General features: G+C 33.6%; 1 long non-coding RNA gene across 1 annotated transcript in view; it reads right to left on the bottom strand.

Moving 5' to 3' along the window:
• LOC309978757 overlaps positions 1–26,059 on the bottom strand; it is a 128,012-nt gene that overhangs the window by 39,298 nt on the left and 62,655 nt on the right. The window lies entirely within an intron of this gene.

Raw genomic sequence — 26,059 nt, 5'->3', positions numbered from 1 at the left:
ACAAGTGCAAAGATGTGGAGAAAAGGGAATACTTATGCACTATTGATGGAAATGTAAATTGGTCTGGCCATTTTAGAAAACAGTATGGAGATTCCTCACAAAATTGCAATTCCACCTTGGAATATTTACCTAAAAGAAACTAAATCACCATCTTACAAAAAATGTGCATCTCCCTATTCATTGCAGCATTATTTAAAATAACCAAGACATGTAAATATCTCAGTGTCCGTTGGAAGATGCATAGATTAAGGAAAATGTGGTGAAATATACAAAAGAATATTATTCAGCCATGAAAAAGGAAATCCTACCATTTATATCCACAATGATGTAACATTAGGGCACTATGGTAAGCTAATTATGTTAGACAGGGAAAGAGAAATCCTATATGATCTTATTATATCTGGAATCTAAGAAAACTAATAGATACAGAGGGGTGATTGGTAGTTGCCAACAGCAAGTTATTGGGAGTGGGTAAAATAAGTGAAGATGGTCAAAATGAACAAACTTCCAGTTATAAAATAAATGACTCCTGGTGATGTAATATACAGCATGGTGACTATAGTTAACAATGTTGTATTGTATATTGAAAATTGCTGAGAGTAATTCTTAAAAGTTCTCATTACAGAAAATATGTTGTAAATATGTATGGTGATGGATGTTAACTAAATTTATTGTTGTAATAATTTTGCATACAAATCTTTATGTCTTACACTTAAAACTAATACAGTGTTGTATGTCCATTATATTTCAACAACAACAAAAAGCTAAAGTATAAAAAAAGGTGAAAAAGGCTAGATATTCTATGGGAATCAATGAAAAGAAACAATTTTCAAATTATTTGAGTCCCAGAAGAAAAAGGGAGAAGGTTGCAGAAAACTTATTTAAACAAATAATGGTTGAGACCTTCCGAAATTTGGGGAGGAATTTTGATATCCAAGTTCATGAAGCTTATGGTTCAACAAATAAACTCACTTAAAGATATCTTCTACAAGACATATAAGAAAGAAAACGATCAAAACCAAAGAAAACAAAGAGGGAAGAAGCTTGTAACTAATGAGGAAATTTGCACAAGGCTATCAGCAGATTTCTCAGGAGAAATCTACAGGTTAGGAAAAAAATGTGATGATATATTCAAAGTGCTGAAAGTGAGGGAAAAAAAAAAACCCTGCCAACAAAGGATACTCTGTCAAAGTATTTTTTTCAGAATTGAAGGAAAGGTAAAGACTTTCTCAGACAAACAAAAGCTAAGGGAGTTAATCACTACTAGACTTAACTTGCAAGTTGTTGTTGAAAGGATGCTAACTAGTAACATAAAAATATACATCACACTGGTAAAGGTAAGTATATAATAAAACTCAAAATATTCTGTTTTGTAATATGGTGGTTTATTAATCATTGAACTCTAGTATAAATGTTAAAGGATAGAATATTAAAATATAGATTAAATAATTTGTTAATGAATACACAATCTAAAATGAGGTAAATTGAAAAATCAAAAACATAAAGGAGATGTAAAAAGGTAGAATTTTGGACATGATCAAAGTTAAATTGCTAGTATAAAATAGGTATAATATCTGTAAGATATGTTATGTATGTAACTTGTGGTACCTATAAAGCAAAAACCTACAGTAGATTCACAAAAGATAAAGAGAAGGCAATGAAAGTGTAACACTATGGAAAATCACCATTCCCAATGGAAGAGAGCAAGAGAGGGAGAAATGAACAAGGAACAAGGGAAACAAAACTGGAAGAAAACAATTAATAAGAGCATCAGTAAGTTTTACCTGTCAGTAATTACATTTTGTGTAGATGGCTTAATTTCTCCAATCAAAAGGCGTAATGTGGCAGGTTGGATCAAAAACAAGACCAACAATATGCTATTTACAATAGATTCACTTCACTTTAGAAGACAAACATAGCTCCAAAGTGAAGGGATGAAAAAAATATTCCATAAAAGTGGAAGCCAAGAGACCATAAGTAGCTATACTTATATGAAAAAATAAACTTTAAATCAAAAACTGTAAAAGGAGTCAAAGAAGTTTCTTATACAATGACCAAGGGATCAATTAATCGAGAGAGTATAACAAGCATAGATGTATATGTACCCAATATTGTAAAAGCTAATTGTATTAAGCAAATACTTACAGAACTGTAGGGAGAAATAGATGATGATACAATAATAGCAGTAGGGTTCAATACACACTTTCAACAGAGGAGAGATTATCCAGGTAGAAAATCAATAAAGAAACTTTGGGCTTGAACTATGCTTAGACCAAAGAAACCTAAAAGAAATGTATAGAACATTCCATCCAACAGCAGCACCAGCATATACATTCTTTCAAGAGCACATGGACATTCTCCAGGATAAACCATATGATATATCACAAAACAAGTCTTAGCAAATAAGAAGATTAAAATTATATCTAGTACATTTTCAACCACTATGATGTAAAACTAGAAATAAAAGGAGGAAAACTGGAAAATTCACAAAATTGAACAACAAAACCCTGAAAAAAATATTGACTCAAAGAAAATCTAAAGGGGAATTACAAAATATATTGAAACGAATGAAAATGAAAACACAACGTACTAAAATTTATGGGATGCAGCGAAAGCAGTTTTAAGAGGAAATATTTTAGCCATAAATGCTTACATAAAAAAAAGAAAGATATCAAAATAAACAACGTAACTTTCAAGAATCTAGAAGAAGAACAATTCAATACCTAAGTTAGCATAAGGAAAGAAATAACAAATGGAGCAGAAATGAATGAAATAGACATAACAAAAAAAGATAAAATGGACAAACATTTAACTAGACTAAGACAAAAAGAGAGGTCTCAATAGAACAAATCAGAAATAAAAGAGGTTATATTACATCTGATACTACAGAAATACATAGGCTCATAAAAGATTACTATGAACAATTATAGGCCATCAAATGAGATAACCTAGAAGAAGTGGATAAATGCCAACAAATATACTACATACCAACAGTGAATCAGGAAGAAATAGAACATCTAAACAGACCAATAACGAGTAAGGAGGTTGAATCAATAATCAAAACTCTCGCAACATAGGAAAGCCCAGGACAAGAGAGATTCCCTGGTGAATTCAATAAACATTAAGATAATGCCACTTCTTTTCTAATCCCCTGAAAAAATTGAAGAGGAGGGAACATTTCCAAACTCATTCTATGAGGCCAACATTACACTGATACCAGACATTATAGGAAAAGAAAAATGCAAGCCAATATCCATGATAAATATAGATGAAGAAATTTTAACAGAGAACTAGCAAACTTAATCAAACAACACATTGAAAGGATCATACATATTGATCAACTGAGATTTATCCCTCGGATACAAGGTTGGTTCAACATATGCGAATCAATAAATATGACACAATAAATTAATAGACTGAAGGATAAAAAGTATATGATCATCTCAATAGATGTAGAAAAAGCATGTGACAAAATATAACATCCTTCATGATAAAAACTCTCAACTGATTTGATATTGAGAAATGTATCTCAACACAATAAGGGCCATATATGACAAGACCACAGCTAACATCATACTCAGTGCTGAAAGTTTGAAATCTTTCCCTCTAATATTAGACATGAATATTCATGTCCTCTTTCACAACTCTTATTCAACATAATTCTGAAAGCCCTAGACAGAGAAATCAAGCAAGGAAAAGAAATAAGAAGCATCCAATTAGGAAAGAAAGAAGTAAAATTGTGTTTATATGCCGATGATATGATCTTAAATGTAAGATCCTGAAGACTCAACACAATACTGTTATAACTAAGAAATAAATTCAACAAAGTGGCAAGATATAAAATCAACAGAAATCAGTTGTGTTCTATACACTAGCAATGAATATCTAAAAAAGAAGTACAGAAAAAACATCATTCACAATAGCATAAAAGTCAAAGACTAAGGAATAAATATTAAAAAGAAATAAAAAGACTCAAGAATAAATTTAACCAAGGAACACTACCTAAAATCTATTACACTTTGATGCAAGAATTTGAGGAAATACAAATGGAATTATATCCCATGTTGAGGAATCAGAAGAATTTGTCAAAATGCCCATACTAAGATCTATAATAACGAACACAAAACAATTTAGAAAATTGGAATAGGAACATACATATCGATAATTACCTTAAATGTAAATGGACTAAATGCTCCCACCAAAACACACAGATTTGCTGAATGGTTACAAAAATAAGACCCTTATAAATGCTGTCTACAAAAGACCCACTTCAGACGTAGCGACACATACAGGCTGAAAGTAAGGGGATGGAAAAAGATATTCATGCAAATGGGAACCAAAAGAAAGCTGGAGTAGCAATTCTCATATCAGATAAAATAGACTTTAAAATAAGGACTATTAGAAGAGACAAAGAAGGACGCTACATAATGATCAAGAGATCAATACAAGAAGAAGATATAACAATTGTAAATATTTATGCACCCAACATAGGAGCACCTCAATACAAAAGGCAAATACTAACAACCATAAAAGGGGAAATCAACAGTAACACACTCATAGTAGGGGACTTTAACACCCCACTTTCACCCATGGACAGATCATCCAAAATGAAAATCAATAAGGAAACACAAGCTTTAAATGATACATTAAACGAGATGGACTTAATTGATATTTATAGGACACTCCATCCAAAAACAACAGAATACACATTTTTCTCAAGTGCTCATGGAACATTCTCCAGGATAGACCATATGTTGGGTCACAAATCAAGCCTTGGTAAATTTAAGAAAATTGAAATTGTATCAAGTATCTCTTCCAACTGCAATGCCATGAGACTAGACATCAATTACAGGAAAAGATCTGTAAAAATTACAAACACATGGAGGGCAAACAATACACTATTTAATAACGAAGTGATCACTGAAGAAATCAAAGAGGAAATCTCAAAATACTTATAAACAAATGACAATGGAGACACAACGACCAAAAACTTATGGGATGCAGCAAAAGCAGTTCTAAGGGTGAAGTTTATAGCAATACAAGCCCACCTTAAGAAGCAGGAAACATCTCGAATAAACAACCTAACCTTGCACCTCAAGCAATTAGAGAAAGAAGAACAAAAAAAAACCCAAAGCTACCAGAAGGAAAGAAATCATAAAGATCCGATCAGAAATAAATGAAAAATAAATGAAGGAAACAATAGCAAAGATCAATAAAACTAAAAGCTGGTTCTTTGAGAAGATAGACAAAATAGATAAACCATTAGCCAGACTCATCAAGGAAAAAAGGGAGAAGACTGAAATCAATAGAATTAGAAATGAAAAAGGAGAAGTAACAACTGACACTGCAGAAATAAAAAATATCATGAGAGATTACTACAAGCAACTCTATGCCAATAAAATGGACAAATTCTTAGAAATGCACAACGTGCCAAGACTGAATCAGGAAGAAATAGAAAATATGAACAGACCAATCACAAGCACTGAAATTGACACTGTGATTAAAAATCTTCCAACAAACAAAAGCCCAGGACCAGATGGCTTCACAGGCGAATTCTATCAAACATTTAGAGAAGAGCTAACACCTATCCTTCTCAAACTCTTCCAAAATACAGCAGAGGAAGGAACACTCCCAAAATTCTTCTATGAGGCCACCATCACCTTGATACCAAAACCAGACAAGGATGTCACAAAAAAAGAAAACTACAGGCCAATATCACTGATGAACATAGATGCAAAAATCCTCAACAAAATACTAGCAAACAGAATCCAACAGCACATTAAAAGGATCATACACCATGATCAAGTGGGGTTTATTCCAGGAATGCAAGGATTCTTCAATATACGCAAATCTATCAATGTGATAAACCATATTAACAAATTGAAGGAGAAAAACCATATGATCATCTCAATACATGCAGAGAAAGCTCTTGACAAAATTCAACACCCATTTATGATAAAAACCCTGCAGAAAGTAGGCATAGAGGGAATTTTCCTCAACATAATAAAGGGCATAAATGACAATCCCACAGCCAACATCATCCTCAATGGTGAAAAACGGAAAGCATTTCCACTAAGATCAGGAACAAGACAAGGTTGCCCACTCTCACCACTGTTATTCAACATAGATTTGGAAGTTTCATCCACAGCAATCAGAGAAGAAAAGGAAATAAAAGGAATCCAAATCGGAAAAGAAGAAGTAAAGCTGTCACTGTTTGCAGATGACATGATACAATACATAGAGAATCCTAAAGATGCTACCAGAAAACTACTAGAGCTAATCAATGAATCTGGTAAAGTGGCAGGATACAAAATTAATGCACAGAAATCTCTGGCATTCCTATATACTAATGATGAAAAATCTGAAAGTGAAATCAAGAAAACACTCCCATTTACCATTGCAACAAAAAGAATAAAATATCTAGGAATAAACCTACCTAAGGAGACAAAAGACCTGTATGCAGAAAATTATAAGACACTGATGAAAGAAATTAAAAATGATACAAATAGATGGAGAGATATACCATGTTCTTGGATTGGAAGAATCAACATTGTGAAAATGACTCTACTACCCAAAGCAATCTATAGATTCAATGCAATCCCTATCAAACTACCACTGACATTTTTCACAGAAGTAGAACAAAAAATTTCACAATTTGTATGGAAACACAAAAGACCCCGAATAGCCAAAGCAATCTTGAGAACGAAAAACGGAGCTGGAGGAATCAGGCTCCCTGACTTCAGACTATACTACAAAGCTACAGTAATCAAGACAGTATGGTACTGGCACAAAAACAGAAAGATAGATCAATGGAACAGGGTAGAAAGCCCAGAGATAAACCCACGCACATATGGATACCTTATCTTTGATAAAGGTGGCAGGAATGTTCAGTGGAGAAAGGACAGCCTCTTCAATAAGTGGTGCTGGGAAAAATGGACAGATACATGTAAAAGTATGAGATTAGATCACTCCCTAACACCATACACAAAAATAAGCTCAAAATGGATTAAAGACCTAAATGTAAGGCCAGAAACTGTCAAACTCTTAGAGGAAAACATAGGCAGAACACTCTATGACATAAATCACAGCAAGATTCTTTCTGACCCACCTCCTAGAGTAATGGAAACAAAAATAAACAAATGGGACCTAATGAAACTTCAAAGCTTTTGCACAGCAAAGGAAACCATAAACAAGACCAAAGAACAGCCCTCAGAATGGGAGAAAATATTTGCAAATGAAGCAACTGGCAAAGGATTAATCTCCAAAATTTAGAAGCAGCTCATGCATCTCAATAACAAAAAAAGAAACAACCCAATCCAAAAATGGGCAGAAGACCTAAATAGACATTTCTCCAAAGAAAATATACAGACTGCCAACAAACACATGAAAGAATGCTCAACATCATTAGATAAATGCAAATCAAAACTATAATGAGATATTATCTCACACCAGTCAGAATGGCCATCATCAAAAAATCTAGAAACAATAATTGCTGCAGAGGGTGTGGAGAAAAGGGAACACTCTTGCACTGCTGGTGGGAATGTGAACTGGTACTGCCACTATGGAGAACAGTATGGAGGTTCCTTATAAAACTACAAATAGAACTACCATATGACCCAGCAATCCCACTACTGGGCATATACCCTGAGAAAACCAAAATTCAAAAAGAGTCATATACGGAAATGTTCATTGCAGCTCTATTTACAATAGCCAGGACATGGAAGCAACCTAAGTGTCCAGCATCGGATGAATGGATAAAGAAGATGTGGCACATATATACAATGGAATATTACTCAGCCATTAAAAGAAATGAAATTGAGCTATTTGTAATGAGGTGGATAGACCTAGAGTCTGTCATACAGAGTGAAGTAAGTCAGAAAGAAAAAGACAAATACCATATGCTAACACATATATATGGAATTTAAGAAGAAAAAAAAATGTCATGAAGAACGTAGGAGTAAGACAGGAATAAAGACACAGACCTACTGGAGAATGGACTTGGGGATAAGAGGAGGGGGAAGGGTGAGCTGTATCAGGGCAAGAGAGAATCATGGACATATACACACTACCAAACGTAAGGTAGATAGCTAGTGGGAAGCAGCCGCATGGCACAGGGATATCGGCTCAGTGCTTTGTGACCGCCTGGAGGGGTGGGATAGGGAGGGTGGGAGGGAGGGAGATGCCAGAGGGAAGAGATATGGGAACATATGTATATGTATAACTGATTCACTTTGTTATAAAGCAGAAACTAACACACCATTGTAAAGTAATTATACCCCAATAAAGACGTTAAAAAATGCCCATACTACCCAAAGCCCTGTACAGATTTAATATAATCTAAATCCAAATCCCATTGGCATTTTCCACAAAAGTAGAACAAACTATTCTAAAATGTGTGTGGAACTGCAAAATGCCCCAAATAGCCAATCAATCACGAAAAAGAACAAAGCTGAAGGCATCATACTTTCTCTTTTCAAACTATAATACAAATCTGTAGTCTGGTCCTGACAGAGAAGTAGACACATAGATCAATGGAACAGAATAGCAAGCCCAGAAATAAACATTCACAGATATGGTGAGCCTAATATTTTCCAAGTGTGTAAAGAATACTCAGTGGGAAAGAATAGACTCTTCAATGAATAGTATTGGTAAAACTGGAGAATTACATGCAGAGGAATGAATTTGGGCCCCTATCTTACACAACTTACAAAAATTAACTCCAAAATGGATTAAAGACTTAAGCATAAGACCTGAAACCATAAAACTTATAGAAGAAAAAAATATTGAAAAAGCTCTTTGGCATTGGTTGTGGCAAAGAGTTTTTGTATATGACACCAAAAGCTAAAGCAACAAAAGCAAAAATAAATAAGCAGAACTATATCAAACTTAAAAGCTCTTCGTAAAAAAGCAAAGAATCAACAACATAAAAAGGTGACATATAGTATGGGAGAAAATATTTGAAAATCATATATCTGATAAAAGGTTAATATCCAAAATATATATGGAACTCATACAAATCAATAGCAATAAAACAATCTGATTTTAAAATATGCAGAAGAATTGAACAGTCTTTTTTTAAACATCTTTATTAGAGTATAATTGCTTTACAAAGGTGTGTTAGTTTCTGCTTTATAACAAAGTGAATCAGTTATACATATACATATGTCCCCATATCTCTTCCCTCTTGCATCTCTCTCCCTCCCACCCTCCCTATCCTACCCCTCTAGGTGGTCACAAAGCACTGAGCTGATCTCCCTGTGCTATGTGGCTGCTTCCCACTAGCTATCTATTTTACGTTTGGTAGTGTATATACGTCCATGCCACTCTCTCACTTTATCCCAGCTTACCCTTCCCCCTCCTCGTATCCTCAAGTCCATTCTCTAGTAGGTCTTCATCTTTATTCCCATCTTGCCCTTAGGTTCTTCTCACAATTTTCTTTTTTCTTTTTTTTAGATTCCATATATATGTGTTAGCATACGGTATTTGTTTTTTTTCTTTCTGACTTACTTCACTCTGTATGACAGTCTCTAGGTCCATCCACCTCACTACAAATAACTCAGTTTCGTTCCTTTTTATGGCTGAGTAATATTCCATTGTATATATGTGTCACATCTTCGAATTGAACATGCAAATGGCCTTTTCTTTTCCAAAGAAGGCATGCAAATGGCCAACATATACAATGAAATGTTATCACTATTATTGAATAGTGAATGAATAATAACTGAATGAATATCACTAATTATTAGGGAAATTCAAAGCAAAACCACAGTGAGATATTACCTCACACCAGTTAGAATGGCTGTTATCAAAAAGACAAGAGATAACAAGAGTTGGCAAGGGTGTGAAGAAAAGCGAAAACTTGGGTACTGCTGGTGGGAAAGTAATTTGTATAGCCACTATGGAAAACACTATGGAGGTTCCTCAAAAAATTTTTAAGAATAGAACTACCAGCAACTCCAATTCTGGGTACTTATAAAGTAAATAAATCAGTATTTCAAAGAGATATCTACATTTCTGTAATTCTTACAGCATTAGTCACAATAGCCAAGATATGGAAACAACCTAAGTGTCGTCTATGGATGAATGGATAAAGAAAATAAGTGAATATTTATTATTCAGCCATGAGAAAGAAGTAAGTCTTACCACTTGTAACGACATAGAAGGAACTTTAGGACATTATGATAAGTGAAATAATGGCAGAGAAAGACATCTATTAGATAATATCCTTCTTTTTTATAATATCCTTTATATGTGGAATTTAAAAGAGCCACACTCATAGAAACAGAGAATTGTATAGTGCTTACTTGGGCATGGCGGTTGGAAATTATGTAGATGTTAATCAAATTGTACAAACTTCCAGTTATTCTGAGGATCTAATGTAAATGATAGCTATAGCAAACAATTTTGTATTATGTAGTTGAAAGTTATTTAGAGTGTATCTTCATAGTGGCTGCACCAATTTACATTCCCACAAATAGTGTAGGAGGGTTTGTTTTTCTCTACACCCTCTCCAGCATTTATTGTTTGTAGACTTTTTGATGATGGCCATCCTGACCGGTGTGAGGTGATACCTCATTGCAGTTTTGATTTACATTTCTCTAACAATGAGCGAAGCTGAGCATCTTTTCATGTGCCTATTAGCCACCTATATATTATTCTTTGGAGAAATGTCTTCTTACAACTTCTGCCCTTTTTTTTTTTTGAGGTATATGGGCCTCTCACTGCTGTGGCCTCTCCCCGTTGCGGAGCACAGGCTCCGGACACGCAGGCTCAGCGGCCATGGCTCACGGGCCCAGCCACTCCGCGGCATGTGGGATCTTCCTGGACCAGGTCACGAGCCCATGTCTCCTGCATCAGCAGGCAGACTCTCAACCACTGTGCCACCAGGGCAGCCCTGCTCATTTTTTTGATTGGGTTGTTTGTTTTTTTTTTTTTTATATTGAGCTGTATGAGCTGTGTGCATATTTTGGAAATTAAAATCTCTTGTCAGTCACATCATTTTCAAATATTTTCTCCCATTCCTTAAGTTGTCTTTACATTTTGTTTATGGTTTCCTTTGCTGTGAGAAACCTTTTAAGTTTCATTAGGTCCCATTTGTTTATTTTTGTTTTTATTTCCATTACTCTAGGAGGTGGATCAAAAAAGATCTTGCTGTGATTTATGTCAAAGAGTGTTCTGCCTAAGTTTTCCTCTAGAGTTTTGTAGTATCTGGTCTTAATTTTAGGTCATTAATCTATTTTGAATTTATTTTTATATATGGTGTTAGAAAATGTTTTAATTTCATTCTTTCACATGTAGCTGTTCAATTTTCCCTGCACTATTTATTGAAGAGACTGTTTTTTCTCCATTAAAAAACTAAAAATAGAGTTACCATGTGATCCAGTGATACCACACCTGGGCATATATCCAGAGAAAAACTATAATTCAAAGAGATACATGTACCCCAATGTTCATGGTGGCACTATTTACAATATCTAAGACATGGAAGCAACCTAAATGTCCATTGAGAAGATGTGATATTATATATATATATATATATATATATATATATATATATATATATGATGGGATATTACTCAGCCATAAAAAAGAATGAACTAATGCCATTTGCAGCAAAATGGATGGGTCTAGACATTATCATACTAAGTGAAGTAAGCCAGAGAAAGACAAATACCATATGATAATGCTTATATGTTGAATCTAAAAAAATGATACAAATGAACTTACTTACAAAACAGAAATAGATTCACAGACATAGAAAGCAACTTATGGTTACTAAAGGGGAAAGTGAAGAGGGACAAATTAGGAGTTTGAGATTAACAGGTACACACTACTATATATTAATAAATAAATTATGCAAACAAAAAAATCTACCTTTGCATCTGAGAAATTATTTAGAAACTGGACTAAGTAATGTTTGCTGAATAAATGAACAAAGTAATTATATGACCATAATTTTAGATATTAGTTAAACTTATTCCATTAAAGGTTAGAAGAATACATTCCAACAATTTCCTGTCAGGACACTGAAGTACATATATTGATTCAACATGTATTTTTTGATATATATGCCCAGAAGTCGGGTTGCTGGATCATGTGGTAACTCTTACTTTTTTAAGGAACCTCCATACTGTTCTCCATAGTGACTGCACCAATTTACATTCTCACCAGCAGTGCAGGAGAGTTGCCCTTTCTCCACACCCTTTCCAGCATTTACTAATTGTAGAATTTTTAATGATGGCCATTCTGACTGGTGTAAGGTGATACTTCATTGTTTTATTGATTTGCATTTCTTTAATAATTAGTGATGTTGAACATCTTTTTATGTTCCTGTTGGACATATATATGTCTTTTTGGAGAAATGTCTATTTAGGTCTTCTGCCCATTTTTTGATTGGGTAGTTGGTTTAGATAGTTAGATAGATAGATATTAAGCTGTATGTGCTGTTTGTATATTTTGGAGCTTAATCCCTTGCTGCTCACATCATTTGCAGATGTTTCTCCTATTCAGTAAGTTGTTGTTTCATTTTGTTTAGTTTTCTTTGCTGTGCAGAAGCTTTTAAGTTTACTTAGGTCTCATTTGTTTATTTTTGCTTTTATTTCCATTACCCTAGGTGATGGATACAAAAAAGTATTGCTGTGATTTATGTCAAAGGGTGTTCTGCCTATGTTTTCCTCTAGGAATTAGATTTTTTTTTCCTCTAATAAAGTGAGTCCTTACAAAGAGAAAAACAACACACAGGATGAGAAAAAATGGCAAGTTTTAATGACACTTCCCGCTATCACTAAACACAGTGGGGAGGAACAAAATGATCCCTAAAGTAGGTTAAAGTAGCAGTTAAAGTTCTCACCACTCCAGGCAAATAATGAAACACACTAATGGTAGAAAGATAAAACACATCAGTATCAACAGTTCCTCTCTGTACTATGCTGGATCTTCACCATCCTGTTAAAAGAGTGACAGAAATTCCATCCACAGATTCTACTAGATGTAGCAACAGTGGCACAAAGTTGTTTTGTCAGGCTGCTCTAGAGAGAGGGTCAAAAAAACCCACTCTTTTACAGAGTGAGTTGGGTAAAATTATGACTCTTATTGAGAGTTTTCAATTATTTGTTAATTTTACACATACGCAAATAACTTAGAAAATCCTTCAATTTATCTCACTAAAAGCACAATATGCTCAGAAATGATTTCATCAAGGTAGCAGTATAGGAGATTAACATACAGAAGTCTGTTTTATTTCTTTACACAAATAATAAAATGTCTGAAAGGGAAAGTAAAAAAAAATCCCATTTAAAATCACATCAAAAAGAATAAAATACCTAGGAATAATCTCAACCAAGAGGTGAAAGACCTATACACTGAAAAGTATAAAACTTTGATAAGGAAAATTGAAGATGGTTCAAAGAAATGGAAAGATATCCCATGCTCTTGGATTGGAATAATTAATATTGTTAAAATGGCCATACTACCCGAATCATTCTACAGATTTAATGCAACCCCTATCAAAATAAACATGACAATTTTCACAGGACTAGAACAAATACTCCTAAAATTTACAAGGAACCAAAAAGACCCAAACTGCCAAAGCAATCCTAAGGAAAAAGAACAAAGCTGGAGGTATAACCCTTCTAGACTTCTGACTATACCACAAAGCTGCAATAATCAAAACAGTGTGGTGTTGGCATAAAAACAATCATACAGATCAGTGGAACATAATAGAGAGCTCAGAAATAAATCCACACACCTATGGTCAATTAATCTACAACAAAGGAAGAAAAAATATAAAATGGAGAAAAGATAGTCTCTTCAACCAGTGGTGTTGGGAATTCTGGACAGCTACCTGTAACTCAATGAATTTAGAACACTTTCTCACACCAATATTCAAAAATAAACTCAAAATGCTAAAGTCCTAAATATAAGACATGATACCATAAAACTCCTAGAAGAGAATATAAGCAAAACATTCTCTGACATAAATCATGGCAATAGTTTCTTAGATCAGTCTCCCAAGCAAAAGAAATAAAAGCAAACAAACCAATGGGTCCTAACCAAACTTAAAAGTTCTTGCACAGCATAGGAAAGCATCAACAAAATGAAAAGACAACCAATGGAATTGGAGAAAAAATTTGCAAACAATGCAGCTAACAAAGGGTTAATATTCAAAATATACAAATACATACAACTCAGTATTGAAAACACAAGTAACCCAATCAAATAATGGGCAGAAGACCTAAATAGATATTTCTCCAAGAAGACATACAGATGTCCAAAATGCACATGAAAAGATGCTCAACATCGCTAATTAGCAGAGAAATGAAAATCAAAACTACAATGAGGTACCACTTCACACTGGTCAGAATGGCCATCATTAAAAAGTCTGCAAATAGTAAATTCTGGAGAGAGTGTGGAGAAAAGGGAACCCTCCTACACTGTTGGTGGGAATGGAAATTGGTACAGCCACTATGGAAAACAGTGTGGAGATTCCTTAAAAAAAACTATAAATAGAGCTACCATATGATTCAGCAATCCCAGTCTCGGACATATATCTGGAGAAAACCATAATTCAAAAAATACATGCACCTCAATGTTCACTGAAGCACTATTTACAATAGCCAAGACATGGAAGCAAACTAAGTGTCTATCAACAGATGAATGGATAAACAAGATGTGGTATATAAATGCAATGGAATATTACTCAGCATTAAAAAGAATGAAATACTGCCATTTGCAAAGTGGATAGACCTGGAGAATATTATACTTAGTGAAGTAAGTCAGACAGAGGAAGACATATGTTATATGATATCACTTATATGTGGAATGTAAAATATAGTACAAATAAATCTATGTACAAAACAGAAACAGAGTCACAGACTTTGAAAACAAACCTATGGTTACCAAAGAGGAAAGGGAGGGGGAGGTATAAGTTAGGAGTATGGGAGTAGCATTATTTATACGTAAAATAGATAAGCAACAAAGATATACTGTATAGCACAGTGAATTATATTCAATATCTTGTAATAACCTATAATGGAAAGCAATCTGAAAAAAATATATATCTATAGATATAACTGAATCACTTTGCTGTACACATGAAAGTATCACAATATTATAAATCAACTGTACTTCAATAATAAAAGATAGTGTGACCCTAGCATGAGGACATACCATAGAGAAAAGGAAAAACTGGCATTTATAAACAAACTTACAAAATATGGTCATCTGATTTACAACAAGTATATTTATGTCTTCAAAAGATAAAAGGTGTTCTTTTTGGATAAATTGTACTTGGGACAGTTGGATATCTTTATGTAAAACAATGAATCTTAACTCTAACTCACATTATACGCTACTATTAATTTGAAATGGATTGTAAATGTAAATATACAAGAGAAACAAGAAAGTTTCTAGGAAAAAACATGACAGCATAACACAAAAATCATTCACTATACAATAAAAGATTTATAATTTGATCTTTACTAAAATTACTAACTTCTATTCATTTAAAAACAATTCTTAAGAGAGTGAAAAAGTGAGCTATAGACTTGGAAAATATATTTGAAATGTAGATAATAGTAGAGGGTGAGAGATAAAATATATAGAGAGAGATCTGACAATAAATTAGTTTCCTGAATATATACAAAAAAAATCTCCTAGTAAGTCCTAACCTATAAATAATTACTTTCAATGTAAGCACATAAAATTCTCCAGTTAAAAGACAGAATGGTTGAATGAATAAAAAATATTCCAACAATATGCTGCCTTCAAGAGACTCACTTTAGCCTTAGACATAAAGAGACTTACAGTGAAGGGATAGAAAAAGACATTTTAAGCAAATAGTAACCAAAATAACCAGGAGTAGCCATACTTATATTTAAAAAATACACTTTAAATTAAAAATGGTAAAAAGAGACAAAGGAGGTCATTATATAATGATAAAGTGGTCACTTTATCAAAAAGATATAACAATTGTAAATATTTTCACACCCAATATCGGAGCACCTAAATATATAAAGGAAAAAATAATAACTAAAAGGAGAAATAGACAGTGATACAGTAATAGTTGAGGATTTTAAAATCCAGCTCTCAACAATGGATAGACCATGCAGACAGAGAATCAATAAAGAGGCAGCAGATTTGACAACACTATAGGCCAAATGTACTTAACAAATACATAAAACATTCTATCTAACAGTAGAACACATTCTTCTAACACATTCTTCTAAAGTGCACATTGAACATTTTCTAGGATAAAACATATGTTAGGCCACAAAAATGTCTTAACAAATTAAAGAAGACAAGTAGACCAATGGAACAGAAGAATCAAGAGCCCAGAAATAAATGCAAGCATATACAGTTAAGTAATACATGACAAGGGAGCCAATAATACTTAATAGAAAAAAGTCTTTTCAATAAATGGTTTGAGGATAATTGGATATTCACATGTAAAATAATAAAACTGGACCTATATCTTACACCACTCACAAAAATTAACTCAAAATGCATTAAAGAGTTAAATATAAGACCTGAAACTGTAAAACTGCTAGAATAAAACAGAGGAATAAAGCTCCTTGATGTAGATCTTGGTAATTATGTATTGTATTGGGTTGGCCAAAAAATTCTTTTGGGTTTTCCCATATGCTCCAGAAAATCCCAAACAAACTTTTTCGCCAACCCAATATATTACAGGTAAAGCACAAGCAACAAAATGAAAAATAAACAAGTAGGACCAGGACGTCACCTAACTAAAAAGCTTCTCCACGGCAAAATAGACCATCAACAAAGTGAAAAACAAACTGCAGAATGGGAAAATTACTTGCAAACCACACATCTGTTAAGGGGTTAATATTCAAAATATATATATAACTCTTTCAACTCAATTGCAAAAAAACGAATAACCCAGTTTAAAAATAGGCAAAGAATTTGAACTGACATTTTTTCCAAAGAAGATATATGAAAGGCCAACAGGCACTTTCATATGAAATGAAAGTTTTTCACATCATATGACATGATGTTTAAAAACACTAATAATTAGAGAAATGCAAATTAAAGCCACAATGATATATCATCTCACACCTCTTAGAGTCATCATTATAAAAAAGGACAAGAGATGACAAATGCTGGTGTGGATCTGGAGAAATGGGAAACCTCATGCACTGTTGTTGTGATTGTAACAACTTGGTACAGCCGTTATAGAAAACAGTATGGAGGACACTCAAAAAATTAAAAATAGAATTACCGTATGATCCAGAAATTCCACTTCTGGGAATATATCCAAAGGAAATGAACACACTAACTCAAAATGATATCTGCATCCCCATGTTCATAGCAGCATTATTTACAATAACCAAGACATACATGAATAAAGAATTTTTGAGATATTTAATAGAATATTATTTAGCCATGAAAAACAAGGAAATCTTACCTTTTGGACAACATGAAAAGATTTTGAAGACATTATGCTAAATGAAATAAGTCAGACAGAAAAAACAAATACTGTATGATCTCACTTACATATGGAATCTTAAAAAGAAAATTCATAGAAAAAGAGATTGGACTTGTGGTTACCAGAGGCAGTGGGTGGGGGACAAGGAATAGAAGGAAAGTGGTCAGAAGGTACAATCTCTCTGTTATAAATAAATACTAGAGATGTAATGTACAACATGATGACTATAGTTAACACTTCTGTAGGATATATAGGAAAGTTGTTAACAAAGTAAATCCTAAGAATTTTTATCACAGGGAGAATTTTTTTCTTTTCTTCTTTTCCTTTCTTTTTGTTGTATCTATATGAGAAGCTGAACCTATCATTTCACAATATATGTAATTCATACCATCATTCTGTATGCCTTAAACTTATACAATGAAATATTTGCAAATCATATATCTAATACAGATCAAGAATTCAGAATATATAAATTCACAATATATAAACAACACTTACAATTCAACAACCAAAAGTTCAGCAACCCAACTTAGAAAGATAGACAAGAGATCTAAATAGAAATTTATCCTAGTAAGATAAAGAAATGGCCAATAAGCACATGAAAATATGCTCAAATGTCATTTGTCCTTACGAAAATGCAAATAAAACCCACAACAAGATACCACTTCACATTCACTAGGATAGCCATGTTCAAAGAAATAGAAAATAACAAGGGTTGGTGATGATGTGGGGAAACAGAAATCCCCATAATTTGTTGGTGGGACTGTATCATGGTGCAACTGCTATGGAAAACATTTTGGTGGTCCATCAAAAAGCCAATCATAGAAATACCATATGATCCAGCAATTCCATTCCTTGATATATATCCCAAAGAATTGAGAACAGGTGTTCAAATAAAAATTTGTACATGAATGTTTATAACAGCGCTATTCATAATGTTAAAGCAGAAAAACTCAAACCTCCATCAACTGATAAATAGATAAAATGTGGTATATTTATACAATGGAATGTTGTTCAGCCATAAAAAAGAATGATGTACTAATGTAAGCTACCACACAGATGAACTTTGAAAATAATGATAAATGAAAGAAACCAGAAACTAAAGGTCACATGTTGTATGATTCCATTTATATGAAATGCAAATCCATAGATACAGAAAGCAGGTAAGTGTTTGTCTTAGGTTGTGCAGAGTGGGGAACGACAAGTGATTTTTTTTAAAGTTTACAGTGTTTCTCTTTCAGATGATGTAAAACTTTTTGAACTAGATAGTGATGATGTACTACATTATAAATGTATTTAATACCATAGGCTTACACACTTTAAAATTGTTAAAATGGTAAATTTTACTATAATAGAAAAGAATAAATAAAGGATTATTTTAGTACCAGTGGTCCCTTCATATTTTTCTCCCTGTGTCTATAGGACTGGATGATTGCAGAGAACACCACTTTGAGAGACAGCTAATAAGACTGATATGTTTTATGAAAAAATGAGGCTGGACTCTTCAAAGTGAGGCAAGATCACTTCAAATATGTCAAAATTCTCTGATGACACATCTGATTAACAGGGGAGGAACATCACTTGGGACCTGTGATATATGACACGACAGGGTGCCAAAAACAGGAAAGAAGAATATCTGAAAAAGAGAAAAGCTACTGAAGATACATTCTACATATTTATTTTGTCAAGGGATAGCCTTGACAGGATCATATTCTTAAATATTTTTTTACCAGTTCCTGAAAAACTCCAGAATACTGTTCATCTTGATCCAAGTTAGACATAGGTATTTTAAACCAACCTTGGGATTTAAACACCTGCAGTCAGAGACTTAAGAATCCTGGCAAATATAGAGGAAAGAAAGTTTTTTTCCAACAAATCATTCTGTCCTTAAACCCTCCATTAGGCCTAGGGCTTTCCCTCTATTAGACACTGATACTATTTTGACAGAGCCTTTATGAATAATTTGACTGTAATTCACATTTTAATTAATATATGCATAGTGGTGAGTGCATACCAAGACAATTTTATCTGCTTATATTTTAGTTTCTCCTTTCATATGCCTCATACAGCAAGCCAGGCCACTGAGTCAGTACAGAATCCAATTCCTAAATCATATTTGACTTGAGAGCTACCCTGGAAAATTCCAGTAACCTGATGTCTGCTGGACCTCTCTTTTAGGGTTTTGGCCTCTGATTCAGACTCATGGGACTTCCATTTCTTATTTCATATTTTGACAAAGAAGGTAGCAGTGGTGTGAGAATATATCAACAAGTAGTAATGAGGCAGTTAAGCCTAAGAGAAATGAGATGTGGCAGTAATTGAACTTGCAGAAGGAAAAAGAATGAAATAATGTGGAAACAAGTTCATGAACTCTATGGTTCCTTATATAAGGTGAATGTAAGTTTGTTGTAAGTTTGTTCTATTTAACATTGGTTATTATTTTACTTTCTATGGTCACCTGAAGCTAAAATCAAAAAAGCAATTAGCTCAATATTTAAGAAAAGAGCCATAAAATATGCCTAGAAATCCAGGTCTTTGGGGACATTGATTTATAAAACTTCCATAGCAAACCAGTTATGCCACATTCCACATTGTACTGGGGTACTATTACTGATGGGCTGAAGAGGAGCTGATTAACATGATGTGATTCAAGGAGTATGAGGAAGTAACTTACCAATCTTACCCCAAAATTTCTCTCACTATAATTTTCACTTGCACTATTAGCAAATTATTATTTTCTTTAAATAGTGATCTTTTGTGGGGTTCTCTTCTGTAGTGTAAGTATCTTGAAAGAGGATAACATAAGTTGATAACCTATCAGTGGTGTGCTGAAGCCAGTTCTTACTGGTGCAAGAGAGGCCATTTTGTGCATATCTTACCAATTTTCCCTTCAATGACTTTTCTTTATTAACTTTAGATCACTCATTGTGGGAGCATATACACCACAAAAATTCTTACAGAAATTACAATTACTTGGAAGTTGGTTCAGCCATTTTAAGTTCATGCTTGTAATTTCAGATATCATTTTAGGTAACATTTTGCATTCATAAAAATACACTCCTACAGAAAATCTTTGCTTTGTATATTGTTTCATACACATCTACTCCAAAGACTTGAAAGTGTTTTGTGTGTGTGTATGTGTGTGTGTGTGTGTGTGTTTCCCCCAAAGACACAAGAATATGTGGAGAATTATCTTAGTTTGTGGTATACAAAATTATCATATAGTTTATAAGTAGATTACATTGGAAGAGGACTTAGAGTGGGGGGGTATTTACAAAGTATAGTTTCAAGCATACAGGGAGATTACTTAATCAAAAAAAATACCCCTACATGTGTACAACTCCTCCCCTCATTTACTACAGTTTTTTTTAGTCCCAGAAACTCCATTCTTACTGTAAGAGATTGGGGTAACCCAAAATGTAGACAATGTCTCACATTCACATTCACAAATATCTCCTGAAAATCAAATTGAATAAGGGTTAAAAGTAAATCAGTAAACAAAGAGGGGACAACTGAAGAAAAGGACAACTAGAACCATCAAAGATAAACTTTACCATCTATTTTAACTTTTATTTTCTTTCATGAAGACGCTAAAGACAAAAAAAAAATTCAGAAAAAATTCAAGTTTTTACCTGTCTTTCAGACATGGGATAACATTAGGGTCATTAAATTTGCAAATATAATTTGGAAACATTTTGTAGCAGCTTGCCTGTACGTTATTCTACACTCAAAGGTTCCATTGCTGTGATCAATGGACTCATTGCCTGGGTTTGATCACTTGGCATTTTTTGAGCCAAACCAAAGCCTCAAAGTAAATATTTCTTACATAGATCATTTAGGCCACAAATGAAAACGTAAGGAATATCAGAAGGGAAAATATTGTTTTATAGTTACTTGCAAACCATACTGCATGAATTAGTGACTAAAGAATGCAGCTGGCAGTACACGGAAAGAGGGGGAAGGGATAAAGAGCAGCATTTTAACATTTTCACCAGTTTCAAATTGTTATAACTCCAAACCCCAAAAGTTGTCATATTTCTTTGCATGCTAACTAAGCTAAGCTTTTGTTGCTTTCCAGACTTGTAAATTTCTCTCTGCTAAGTTTTCAGGAACCATAGAAAAGAAGGAAAAACTAGCATATAGTCCTCTCTGTGTTTAGTTACAGAGGGATGAAATACGCAGTAACTAATCAACCTCTATACACTGTTTGTTAGGGTGAAATATAAGCAGGGAGAACAGTTTTGTTAATATAAGTAATTTTTTTCTAAATAATTTGCCCCAGGTGACAGATAATTGTGCAGACCACATTAATGTGGCCACTATGTTTCAAAAGCTACTACCTTCTCTATTGCTCAACTGATTCAGGCTCAACTTTTGGCTATGGGAGAATAAGAACCATTCAGCTAAATTTATAGTCATTTCTTCCAAGCACACTCTATAATAGCTCAGAAGAGAAACAAGAGACTCTGGCTCTTCATGCCTCTTCATCTGATAAATGTGCACTTCTTTTGGAGGAATATTTTCTTTTTATCCTGCTTGGAAGCCACAATCAAACAAGGAGTCAGGCGGTAAACACTGTTCAAATAGCCTCTCCATCAACAACTAGAAAGAGAGTCATTCTAGACCTTTTGCAAATAAACATAGTGATCTGATAGATTTCTAGAGGAAAACACTAACTTGCAAATTCAAAGCGAACCTGGTCACTAATTCATTCAAGATTTTTTATCACATTTATTGAGCAACTAATATGTTTCAGAAAACTGTATTAGGAACACATGAAATGATGCTGGATGGTAAAGTCCAAACTGTTTTTCTGTAGGCAATTTCCAAGTTGTGGCTGCATTTTTGTCACTGGCATTTTAACAAGACTTTTAAGAAGTATAAAATGTAAATCAAGTATGTGCAGACTGAAAATCACTATTAGAATCAACTATAATAAAGTCACACATGAGAAATAAAGTTATCATAATACAAAAACTACACAAAGGCAGGTATAGTAAAATTGTAATTAAGGAAAACATAAAACAACACAGCTGGCATCAATGATTTATTAACCAAAAAAAGAAAAGATTTCAGATTATATCCTGGACTCAGTACACAACAGAATTGGTGTACTTGTTTCTACCTCCATTGTTATCTTCGGTTCTGACTGGAAACTGATGCTCAAAAAGATGACTCCTAGGTCCTGAAAAATGAGCAAATTTTTAATCATGGTCACCAGACTACTTTGAATAAACTAAGAAACATGTTCATACATATTTTAAAGTTTTCAAGTAAAAAAGGGTTTTAGTTGACTTTTAGTTAAACCCAAGTATGAACTGTTTTAACCAGAGCTACCTTAATTTCCTAGTGTGCTGGGTAACAATGACACATTAGTGGTGTGATTGAATGTCACTCTAAAGACATAATCACACCCATCATTCAAGCTCATCCTCCCTAGGGGCATTGGTTTCTTTCCTTGACAAAAACAATTAAAATGCAAATATAAACTGAGAAAGATAACCCTTTAAATCATTAATCATACAGTAATTCTTTAGTGGAAATTAATCTAGACTCTGAAAAAATGTGACATAAAGGAACAAAAAGCTCTGACTGATAAAAGGAGATCTGGAGTCTAGGGCATTATTGAGAGAAGGGAGGCACGGGCTGATCATTATAGTGTGAATTTTGGGAAGCAGTGGCAGGATTGGATGGTGTAGCAGGCCAGTCCAGAGCATAGGAAGGCCATAAAGAATGCTATTGCAGGTTAAAGAGTTATGTGTAAGAAGTGGCTCTATCAGATTATGAGAGTAGAGCTTGATGTTCTTACCATAACAGAAACGCCTTGTACACCTTAAATTTAAACAATGTTATGTCAGTTATATTTAAATAAAGCTGGTTCCTTTATCAAAGATAAGGTGACCATATGTACGTGGGTTCATCTCTGGGCTTTCTATCCTGTTCCATTGATCTATCTTTCTGTTTTTGTGCCAGTACCATACTGTCTTGATTACTGTACCTTTGTACAGTACTTTGTACAATACCTTTGTACAGTACTGTATCTTTGTACCTTTGTCTGAAGTCAGGGAGAAAATGGAAAAAAAAATAAACAAATGGGACCTAATGAAACTTCAAAGCTTTTGCACAGCAAAGGAAACCATAAACAAGACAAAAAGACAACCCTCAGAATGGGAGAAAATATTTGCAAATGAGGCAACTGGCAAAGGATTAATCTCCAAAATTTATAAGCAGTTCATGCAGCTCAATAACAAAAAAACAAACAACCCAATCCAAAAATGGGCAGAAGACCTAAATAGACATTTCTCCACAGAAGATATACAGACTGCCAACAAACACATGAAAGAATGCTCAACATCATTAATCATTAGAGAAATGCAAATCAAAACTACAATGAGATATCATCTCACACCAGTCAAAATGGACATCACCAAAAAATCTAGAAACAATAAATGCTGGAGAGGGTGTGGAGAAAAGGGAACCCTCTTGCACTGCTGGTGGGAATGTGAACTGGTACTGCCACTATGGAGAACAGTATGGAGGTTCCTTAAAAAACTACAAATAAAACTACCATATGACCCAGCAATCCTACTACTGGGCATGTACCCTGAGAAAACCATAATTCAAAAAGAGTCATGTACCAAAATGTTCTTTGCAGCTCTATTTACAATAGCCCAGAGATGGAAACAACCTAAGTGTCCATCATTGGATGAATGGATAAAGAAGATGTGGCAAATATATACAATGGAATATTACTCAGCCATAAAAGAAAATGAAATTGAGCTATTTGTAATAAGGTGGATAGACCTAGAGTCTGTCATACAGAGTGAAGTAAGTCAGAAAGAGAAAGACAAATACCATATGCTAACATATGTATGGAATTTAAGAAAAAAGAATGTCATGAAGAACCTAGGAGTAAGACAGGAATAAAGACACAGACCTACTAGAGAATGGACTTGAGGATATGGGGAGGGGGAAAGGTAAGCTGTGACAAAGCGAGAGAAAGGCATGGACATATATACACTAACAAACGTAAGGTAGATAGCTAGTGGGAAGAAGCTGCATAGCACAGGGAGATCAGCTTGGTGCTTTGTGACCACCTGGAGGGGTGGGATAGAGAGGGTGGGAGGAAGGGAGATGCCAGAGGGAAGAGATATGGGAACATATGTATATGTATAACTGATTCACTTTGTTATAAAGCAGAAACTAACACACCATTGTAAAACAATCATACTCTAATAAAGATGTAAAAATAAATAAATAAATAAAGCTGGGATAAAGTCTGAAGATGTCAAATACAGTGAGCATATGGGTAAAATAACACTTCAATACATTGCTGATGGAGTTAAAAATGTATACGGCCAATTTGGAAAGCAGTTTGCTAGTACTGGTTAAAATTGGAAATATGCAGACCCTAACGCTCCTACACTCACACTTTAGGTATATATTTTATATAAATGCACTGTACATAAGAACACATGTACAAGAATGCTGAAATCAACATTGTTTTTAAAGGCAAAAATTAGAAACAAAATTATCTAGTCAACTGGAACTAGATAAATGTAATGCAATATATTTATATGATGGAATACTAAATAGCAGTTAAAAGGAATTATATATATGCATATATATATATACACAAATAAGTATATATCTAAAATAATAAAATATGTTGTCACTTTTAATTATGGTAATTAAAAAACAATAAAATATACTATCAAACGTCATCATTATTTCATAATAGAAAGTGTGCATTTTTAGTGCAAACGAAAAATGTGAGGCAGACATAACTTTAGAATAAAAGATGGAATAAATCTAGTTCTATGAAAATCTCATTGCACTATCCAAAGAGTTATGATATAGATCGTTGAAAATTTCATCACAGACTGGTAATTGAAACAAAGATTTCATGGGAAATAGTTTATTAAAACATCCTTCACTGTTTATGTAAAATTCCATTTTAATCAGGCTTCCTCTATTATTTGCTAAATCTGGTAGCTCTAACTAAGGAAGCATTTGGCAGAGCAGTCCCAGATCTTTAGATGCCACCATACTGTATATTTTATACTATACTGTAAAACCTTCAGTTTAGCAGGGACCAGATCTCTATTTCTGTTGATTTCTACACATGACTTAATACGGGACTCTGTACAAATGGTAGTGTCTAAAGGATATTTATTTCAGACACATAACTGACTTTGTACTTAATATTTTGGTGCTCTCACGTGTCCAACTTTTCTACCCAAGCTCAGAATCTGCACCATTAATGCTATTTGTACAAAGGCTTTCCTTAATAAGTCCTCACTGCAGCCCTTAGAACAAGATTGTGGTTGGTATGTTATTTTGGAAAATGAAACTACTTTCTCTGACTTTCTATATAAAATTAATTGGGATCTCATTATATATGTTGCAGTTATTCCAATTTTAATTTGTTACGAAAGACACGAGGAGACTATCAGTATCTCTCATTAAATAGCTCTCTCTTGGTTTACATACCGTAATTTGTTTTGTAAAATACAATTAGTCTACTACTATTGTAAATACAAGGCATACCTCGTTTTATTGTGCTTCTCTTTGTTTGCTTGACAGATAATGGCGTTTTTTTTACAAATTGAA

Source organism: Leucopleurus acutus (genome assembly GCF_964270905.1).
Source record: "Leucopleurus acutus genome assembly, chromosome: X".
In the NCBI taxonomy this organism is placed as follows: domain Eukaryota; kingdom Metazoa; phylum Chordata; class Mammalia; order Artiodactyla; family Delphinidae; genus Leucopleurus; species Leucopleurus acutus.
The sequence above is the reverse complement of the archived record's forward strand: the minus strand, read 5'-3'. Positions and strand labels throughout refer to the sequence as shown.